The sequence below is a fragment of the Armigeres subalbatus genome, chromosome 1, assembly GCF_024139115.2.
Source record: "Armigeres subalbatus isolate Guangzhou_Male chromosome 1, GZ_Asu_2, whole genome shotgun sequence".
NCBI classification, from domain to species: domain Eukaryota; kingdom Metazoa; phylum Arthropoda; class Insecta; order Diptera; family Culicidae; genus Armigeres; species Armigeres subalbatus.
The window spans coordinates 12,136,556-12,145,616 of NC_085139.1; the positions used below are offsets into that span (position 1 = coordinate 12,136,556).

Sequence of the window (9,061 nt, forward strand, 5' to 3'; positions counted from 1 at the left end):
CAGCTATTTGGCTTCGCCGACGACATTGATATTATGGCACGTAACTTTGAGAAGATGGAGGAAGCCTACATCAGACTAAAGAGGGAAGCCAAGCGGATCGGACTAGTCATCAACACGTCGAAGACGAAGTACATGATAGGAAGAGGTTCAAGAGAAGACAATGTGAGCCACCCACCGCGAGTTGGCATCGGTGGTGACGAAATCGAGGTGGTAGAAGAATTTGTGTACTTGGGCTCACTGGTGACTGCCGAAAATGATACCAGTAGAGAAATTCGGAGACGTACACAGTAAAAAAAAATTTGTAATATCACATCGGATTTGATGCACATCATCGCCGTCGTAAAACGCATGTATTATTACATCTATTTTGTGTTACACAAAGTGACGTAATTGGCATTTTGTCGTCAAAATGAAGCGGTGTAAGACGTAATATGTTCGACGTAATGAACAAAACGACGTAAAAATTAGCCAGCAGAAATTTCGCTTTCGGCAGCTAGGTTAGGGGTGCTCGGGAATTTTCTTTCATGATTTCTATATACATTTGCAAAAAAAGTTTCTAATAAATTTTTATTTTTCATACATTTGCACATCGACATACAGTATTATAAAGAATTATTGATTTTCGTTTCAACTTTCAGTATGTATTTTGGAATAAAGAATTTTGTAAGTAATAAAAGTATGAAAAAATTGGCAATTTTTCCTATATTTTTTTCAGTTTTTCAGGGTTAGGGATTAGTATTTTAAGATTTTTAAATTTTAGGAGATCTGTGCGCCGATAAAAATATTGTCGGCACGGCGTGATAGATCACTTCTAGTCTGCAGCGACGGCATGGATCGCGTGGACTTATTTTAGACATTAAACTTTTTTGTCAATATTGTTATGTACTCTACTTAACGAAGAATTTCTCCGGAAATTTCTCCAGAAACACTTTTGAAAATTTCTACGGCAATTCTTCCAGCAGTTTCTCCCAAAATTCCTCCATGAGTTCCTCCGGAAATGAGATTCTTCGAATATTTTTCCAGAAGTTGCTGCGGAAATTCTTCCAGGAATTCCTCCGGAAATGTCTCTAGGAGTTTCAACGCAAAGTCCGCCAGTAGTTCCTCTGAAAATTCCTCCGAAGATTTTCCTTCGAATATTCTATAGGAATTCGTCCGGAAACTACTCAAAAACTGCTTTGGAAATAGCCCCAGGAGCTTCGTAGGAAATTACTCCAGAAGTTCCCTCCAAAATTCTTCCAAGAGTTCCTCTAGAGATTCTTCCACGAGTTCTTCCGGGAATTTCTCAAGAAGTTCCTTCGGAAATTCCTCTAGGATATCCGTCGGGAGTACACCCAGGAGTTACTCCAAGAACTCCAATTCCCCTTCTAAGGAAACCCTGAAGTTCTTCTACAAATTAATCCCTAAAATCCTCCAGGAGTTACTCCTGAAATTCTCGCAGGACTTCTTCGAGAAACACCTTCAGAAGTTCCTTCGTCAACATATCTTCTAGAAATTGCTCTAGGAGCCCCTACGGAAATTCAGCAAGCATTTCTTCCGCAATTCCTCCAGATAATGATCCAGGAGTTTTTCCGGAAATTCCTCCAAGAGTTGTTTTGAAAGACTGCCAAGAGTTTTATTAAAAATTCCTCCAGGAGTTCCTCCAGAAATTACTACAAAAACTTCTCTCTCCAGGAGTTTCTTCGTAAATTCCTCCAAAAGTTCTACCGGTAATTCCTCCAAGAGATCTATTGGAAATTTCTCAAGGAGTTCCTTCGGAAGTTCATGCTCGAATTCCTCCAGAAATTTCTTCAAGAGTTTCTGCGAGAAATCCACCACGAGTTTTTCCAGAAATTTATCTCGAAATTTCTCCAGGAGTTCTCTCGAAAATTCCTCAAGAAGCTCCTTCGGAAATTTCTTCTTAAATTCTTCTAGGAATTAATCCTGAAATTCCTACAATAGTTTATACGGAGAATTTGCCAGGAGTTCCTCTAGAAATTCCGCCCGAAATTGCTCCGGAAATAATTTCGATTTTTTTTTTGCAAATGGTCTCACAAATTCTTCCAGGAAATCTTCCAGAATTTTTTTTTTCGAAAAGGCCTTCAGAAATTCCTCCGGAGATTCCTCCAAGAGTTCTTCCAGAAGTTTAATTGGAAGTTGCTCCTGAAATTCCTCCAAGAGTTCCTTCGATAATTCTTCCAGGAGTTCTTCCTGAAATTTCTCCTGAAGTTCCTGCAGGAGTTCTTCCGAAAAACCTTCCAGGAGCTCCTTCGGGGTAGCTCTGAAGTAGTTATCGGAGTAATTTTCATGCAGAAATTTCTTATGAATTTTCGAAGTATCTCCTAGAGGAATTTCGAGAGGAACATCTGGAGGAATTCAGGGCAGACTTTTCGTGGGAACTCTTGAGGGAAATTCATGGATAAATTTCCGAAGGGACTCTTGAAGGAATTTCCGTAGAAACTTCTTGAGGAGTTTCTGGAGGAGCTCTTGAAGGAATTTCTTGAAGAACTTCCAGAGAATCTTCTGCATGAATTCGAGGAGGAATATGCGTAGGATTTTTTTGAAGATAAATTTATTTGGGATTTTGTTTTTAGATAAATTTAAATAAATAAATTTCCTGAGGAATTCCTGAAGGTCTTTCCGAAGAAACTTCTGGAGGAATTTTCGGAAGAGCTCCAGGAGGAGTTTCCAGAGGTAACCCTTGAAGAGTTTGAGAAGGAAATAATTTTCCCAAATTCTTCCAGGCGATCTTTCGAAAATTCCTCAAAAAGTCCTTTCGGTAATTTGTCCAGGAATTCCTCTAAAAGATCCCATAGAAAAGGCGCCAGAAGTTCTTCCGGAAATTACTTCCAGAACTGCTTTCGCAAATTCATCCAGGATTTTTTGGGAAATTCCGCTAGAAACTCCTACAGAACTTCGAGAACTTCTTTAGGTGTGCCTCCAGATATTCCTCAAGGAGGACCGTCGGAAATTTCACCAGGAGTTTCTACGAAAATTCCTCCAGGAGGTCCTTCGGAATTATGTTCCAAAATTTCTGAGGAAATGCCTAAGGACTTCCTCCAGAAATTATTCCAGAAGTTCTTCCGGGAAATCGTCCAGGAGCTCAATTTCTTTCAAAACACCTTCAAAATATTTTTTTTAAAGCTTGAAAAATTTTCGGGGGCACTCCTGGAAGAATTTCCAGAGGAACTCATGGAGGAATTTTCGAAGAAACTCCTGGAGGATTTTTTGGAGTAACTCTTGGAGGTATTTCCGGAAGAATTTTAAAAGGAATTCCAGGAAGAATTTCTAAAGAAGTTTTCCCTGGTGGAATGTCCGGAGGAATTTCTGGAATTTTGTTAGATTTTTTGGATAAATTCTTGAAGGGTTTTGTGGTGTAGCTTTCGGAGCAGTTATCGGAGTAATCGCTGGAGAAATTTTTGAAGGATTTCTCGGAGGTACTTTTGACGGAATTTTGAGAGGATTTTTGAAGAGAAACTTCCGGCGGACTTTTCGTTGGAACTCTCGGGGAAAAATTACGGAGGAGGATGAATATCCGAAGCAAGACTTTAAGGAATTCCTGTTCATGCTCCTGGATGAGTTTCCGAAGAATCCCCTGGAGGAATTTCTAGTGGAACTCTTGAAGGAATTTCTTGGGTAATTCTCCTGGAGGAATTCTTGGAGGTATATGTGAAGAAACTTTTGAAGGTGTTTTGGGACTCCTGGAGGACTATGTGAAGAAAATCCTGGACAAGTTTGCTCCGGAATTCCTCCTGGTTGAATTTTTGGATAAAATTCTGGAGGAACTTTTTTGGGATTTTCCGAAGAAACTCCTTAAGAAATTTTCAGAGTAATTTCTGGAGAAATTTCCGAAGAAACTTCTGGTGGAATATCTGACGGTTCTCTTGGAGGAATTTTCGGACGAATTTCCAAAGTTCCTCCTGGAAGAATTTCTGGAGGAATTGCCGAAGAAACTCCTGGAAGAATTTGTGGATGCATTTCCGGAGCAGTTTAGAAGTAATTTCCGGAAGAACTCCTGGAGGAATTTTCGGAAGAACGCCCTGAGGAATTTGGTGATAAATTCCTGGAAAAAAGTTGAATACTTATGAATTTGAAAAATAAATAAATGAATTTTGAATTTTTTAAATTTAAACATCTAAATCTTGAAAATCATAAATTTTATTTTTACTAAATATAAAATTTTAAAATTAAAAAAAAATTAAAAAACTAAATTTTCAAATTTTTTAAGCTTTAAAAATATAAATATTTGAAAATTTGAATATTTAAAAATTTAAAGATTTAAATATTTAAAAATTTAAAAGTTTTAAAAAATAAAAAAATTTAAATATTTTTTTCTCAAATTTAAATAATTTTTTTAAATTTAAAAATTTTAAAGAAATTAAATTCAAAAATTTAAAATTTTTAGCTTTTTAAAATTAAGTTTGAAAAATTTAAAATTATAAAATTTTAAGTATCTAAAACTAATTTTTAGTTCTTACATTTTTGAATTTTTCAAATTATTTTCAGAAATTTTGCTCGAAATTCCTAAGGGCATCCTTCCAAAAATTCTTCCAGGAGTTCCGGATATTACTGCTAATCTATTCCGGAAGTGCATGCGCAAATTCCTCCAGATATTCGTCCAGGAGTTACTTTGGAATTTTCTACAGGAGTACCACCAGAAGTTCATTCGGAAATTTTTCCAGAACTTTTTTCAGAAATTGCTTTGAAAATTCCTGAAGGAGTTCCTTCAGTAATTCCTCCAGTGGATCCTCCGGAAAGTCCTACAAGAGTTCCTCCAGAAATTCAACCAGGAGTTCCTTCGCAATTTTTCCAGAAAAAAACACCGGGAGTTCCTCCGGAAATTTGTCTTAAGTTTCTCAAGAAATTTCCTCAAGAGTTCCTCTAAAAATTTCTCCAAGGAATCCTCTGGAAACGCCTCAAAGAGCTTTTAAAAAATTCCTACAGGACTTGCTTCGGATATTCATCCTTCCTCGAAATTTCCCCTTCAGGAGTTCCTCCAAAAATCCTCTCGAAATTCCGCCAGAAATCCTTCAGAATTTCATTTAGAAATTTCTCCAGGGATTCCTCCGGAAATTACTCGAATAACTGCTTCGAAAACTCCTCCACGAATCCCTTCCAGAGTTTGTCAAAAAAAACTAACAGGAGTTTCACCAGAAATTCTCTTTAGGAATTTTTCCTGGAGTTCCTTTAAAAATCCTTCCGGAAACACCTACAAGAGTTACTCCAAAAATTTCTTCAGGAGTTTCTCCGGAAATTCCTCCACGAGTTCCTTTGGAAATTCTTCCATGAGTTCCTCCAAAAATTCCTCCAGGCGTCTCTCCGAAAATATTTTTGAGGGGGTTTTGGGAGGAATTGTCGGAGCTCTTGGGCGAATACCCGGAAGAACTTCTGGAATAATTGCTGGAGGAAGCCCTGAAGTCATTTCAATTTTGGGACAAATTTCCGAAGGAGCTTCTGGAGGAATTTTCGAAGGAAATCCTACTTGAATATTAGGAGGAATTTCTGGAGGAACTCCTAGAGACGTTTCCGGAGGAACACCTGGAGGAATTACCTAAGGATTCTTTTAGGGATATTTGGAGTAATTTCTGAAGGAACTCCTAGTGGAATTTCCGACGGTCCTCCTAGATGAAGATCTGGAATATGTAGCCACACCTGAAGAAGTTTTCAAAGGAATGTCCGTAGGTACTCATGTACCCTCCTTCTATAGTCCTCCTCTGGTGGAATTTGTGAAAAATTCCTGAAGGAATTTGCGAAAGCATTTCGGAATCAGATTTGAAAGTAATTTCCGGAAGTACTCCTGAAGTAATTTCTGAAGAAACTTCTGGTGCCCTTTCTATGGGCACTCTTAAAGAAATTCCTGGATGAATTACCGAAGGGACTTTCGGAGGAATTTTCAAAAGATCGCCTGGAAGAGTTTCGAAAATATATTTCCTCCTCAAATTCATCCAGGAGTTCCCCTGGAAATACCTCCTGGAGCTCTTCCGGAAATTCCTCCAGAAGATAAAAAATCCCATTCGTGCAGAAGTTTTTCTGGAAGTTCTTCAAGAAATTCCATCAAGAGTTCCTCCAAAAATTCATCAAGAAGTTTCTTCGGAAATTCCTTCAAGAGTTCCTTCGGAAATTCATCCATGAATTTTTCAGGAATTTCCCTCAAGAGTTCCCACGAAAAGTCCGCTCTGAGATCCTCCAGATGTTCCTCTTGAAATGCCTCCAGGAGATACTCCGAAAATTGCTTAGAAATTCCTTCGAATTTTTTTTGCAGGAAAATTACTCCAGGACTCCTTCAGAGCTACTCCGAAGGAGCTCCTGGAAGAAATTTCGGAGGAGCTCCTGGAGGAATTTCTGAAGAAATTTCAGGAAGAACTCATGGCGGACTTTTAGTAGGAACTCTTAGAGATATTTCAGGAAGAATTCATGAATAAATATCCGAAGGAATTGGAGAAATTTCCGAAGGAACTCCTGGAAGAATAACCAAAGGAACTCTTGAGGCAATTTCAGGAGTAATTTCCAATGAAACTACTGGAAGAATTTCCGGAAAAACTCTAAGAATTCCTGGAAGAATTTACGAAATCATTTACAAAGAAACTCCTGGAGGAAGTTGCAGATGCATTTCTGGAGCTGTTTAGTAGTAATTTCTGGAAGAACTCCTGGAACAATTTCCGGAAGAACGTCATAAGGAGTTATGTGAGAAAGTCCTGGAAAAAAGTTGAACATTTATTAATTTAAAAAATTTAAAAATGTAAGGACTAGAAATTATTGTTAGATATATAAAATTTTTAAATCTTCAAATTTTTAAAATTTGATATTTAAGATTTTTAATTTTTTTTAACCTTAAATTATAAAATTTATAAATTTTCAGATTATTAGATTATTCAGATTAAATTTTTGAGTTTCGAAATTTCAAATGTTCAAATTTTTAAATATATAAAATCTATTTTTGTTATTTCTATGTATTTAATTTTTTAAACGTTCTCTAACAAATTCGAGGAATTTTTAGATTTTTTTTTCATTTTCATATCAAATTTTTATTTCCAGTCCTACGACACTTCACCCAACTCCCACCCCTCCCCCCACCCTTCCCGACTTTACCACCCCTTACCTCTCGGAGACCGACATAATTTTCATCAAATATTTGTAACGATCTTATTCGAATTATTTTAATTTTTTTTTAAATGAAAAAAAAAATATGAATTTGACTTTAAATTATTTGATTTTAAATATTTGGCTTAAAATTTTAGTTTTTAATGAAAAAAAAAAATTTGGTGCTTTTGTTTTTTTTTTTAAATTTCACCGCTGTTATGCTGTTACACTTTTATCATTGTTTCATCCAAACCATCATAATCAAAGATCCATTAATTACGTAACGCAAAAATTTGCAATTTTCAACCCCCCTTCCCCACTATGTCAAACTTTTTGTATGAAGCATCTTAAAATTTTGTATGGATTGTCACACTTTGGGCAACCACCCTTCCCCTCTAAGCGTTACGTTATTTATGGATGGAATATTGCTGCATTCGCGCGACGGATTATCTGGTTTTCGTTTGGGTATACCTAATGCCAGCGAAACATTCCCGTACGATCTTACCGGTGAAACCGCTCGATTCCTCGAAAAGAATGTTCTTGATGTCCTGTGATGATTCAACTACTTTGCCTTGCTGGTCCAGTGTGCTCCCGATTCTACAAGTATACCCGAAACAAATTTTCATGATCACGGACTAAGAACAGAATGAATTAGAAACATACCTGTGTAAATAAATAATTCATTTCCAACTGATGGAACGTATTTTGATGAGCACTTGAAGGAAGCTCGCGAGTTGACGCACTTGTTTATTCTATCTGTAAATAAAAAACCCAGATTAATCCACCTAACGGTGATGGCGCCTTTCTCGCGCAAAAAGATAATAAATGTAGCCTTTACGCTTACACCTCGATGATGTACAAGAAAGGCAAAACAGTTACACCGTCTAATGTTATGATAGAAAATTTACACTACTAGACGACAGATGGCGCTGCCAAAAGTTTCTCAATTTCCTATGTTCGAATTTTCACTTTCGGACAATTTCATAGTACTATGAAACTGAACGAAGAGCATACTTACGCCTAAATGCTTGCAACACGAGCATCTTTATAGTGCGATGAAACTCTTAATGGGAAGCCACGGATAAAATATTCATAGATGCAAGGCATTTTTCATAACACATTATTGTTCTAAGTGACTATGTCTCATCACTATTTTAATATTATCTATTTTTTGCAATTTGCAATTATTATGAAATTCAATAGTGATCAACAGCGTTTTAGTCTCTGTCGGATGCAACTTGTTGCAAGAAAATCAGTTAAGAGTTTCTATGTGAAAATTTGGCTAATGTTTTTATGGCATTTTGTGCACACACACACACACACATACACACACACACACGCACACACGGACAGACAGACATTTGTTCAGCTCATCGAGCTGAGTCGAATGGTATATAACACTATGGGTCTCCGGGACTTCTATCAAAAGTTCGAATTTGGAGTGAAATGATAGCCTTTCGGTACAACTTAGTTGTACGAGAAAGGCAAAAAGAACAAATTTTCAGTCAGCGGTCCAGGCACAGCTGAGAATAAAATGTGTGAATAACCTACCTGCAGGTCTGTTTTTCTCTGTCCGATGAGGATTAATGAATGGGCACCTTTATGAAGCCCAAGCTACGGTATGTCAGCAGCAATGAGCACTAATAATTCACTAATTAAATTGAAAATGTTTGACCGCCACCCGTCGTTCGGTGCAAACAGAAAATCAAAACATGGCCGACTGTCAGTTGCTGCTATTACTGCGGCGTGCTCGTTCCATACTTTTTAAAGCAATATTACGTCGATTTCGGTAATATTATATTTTATTGTGAACGTGCAGAATTTTGAGTGTATTATTATCGGAGAATGTGGTTAATTTTATGTTTTATTTACGTAGCTTGGTCATGATTTTTCTCGATCGAATCTCATGGCGATTGATGTAATAATGCGTTGATATGGTGTGATAATGCGGTTAATCATCAATTACATCGAATTATTAGGTACGTTTCAAGAACTTACGTCGCTG

At 37.0% G+C, this 9,061-nt stretch overlaps 1 long non-coding RNA gene across 1 annotated transcript; it reads right to left on the bottom strand.

Annotated features, from left to right (window-relative positions):
- Window positions 1–7,381: 7,381 nt before the first annotated feature.
- LOC134208098 (uncharacterized) lies at window positions 7,382–9,061 on the bottom strand. The gene is made up of 3 exons (XR_009978497.1): window positions 8,608–9,061; window positions 7,720–7,812; window positions 7,382–7,653 (listed from the first exon to the last, which is right to left on the bottom strand). It is a non-coding gene; the product is annotated as an uncharacterized LOC134208098 (long non-coding RNA).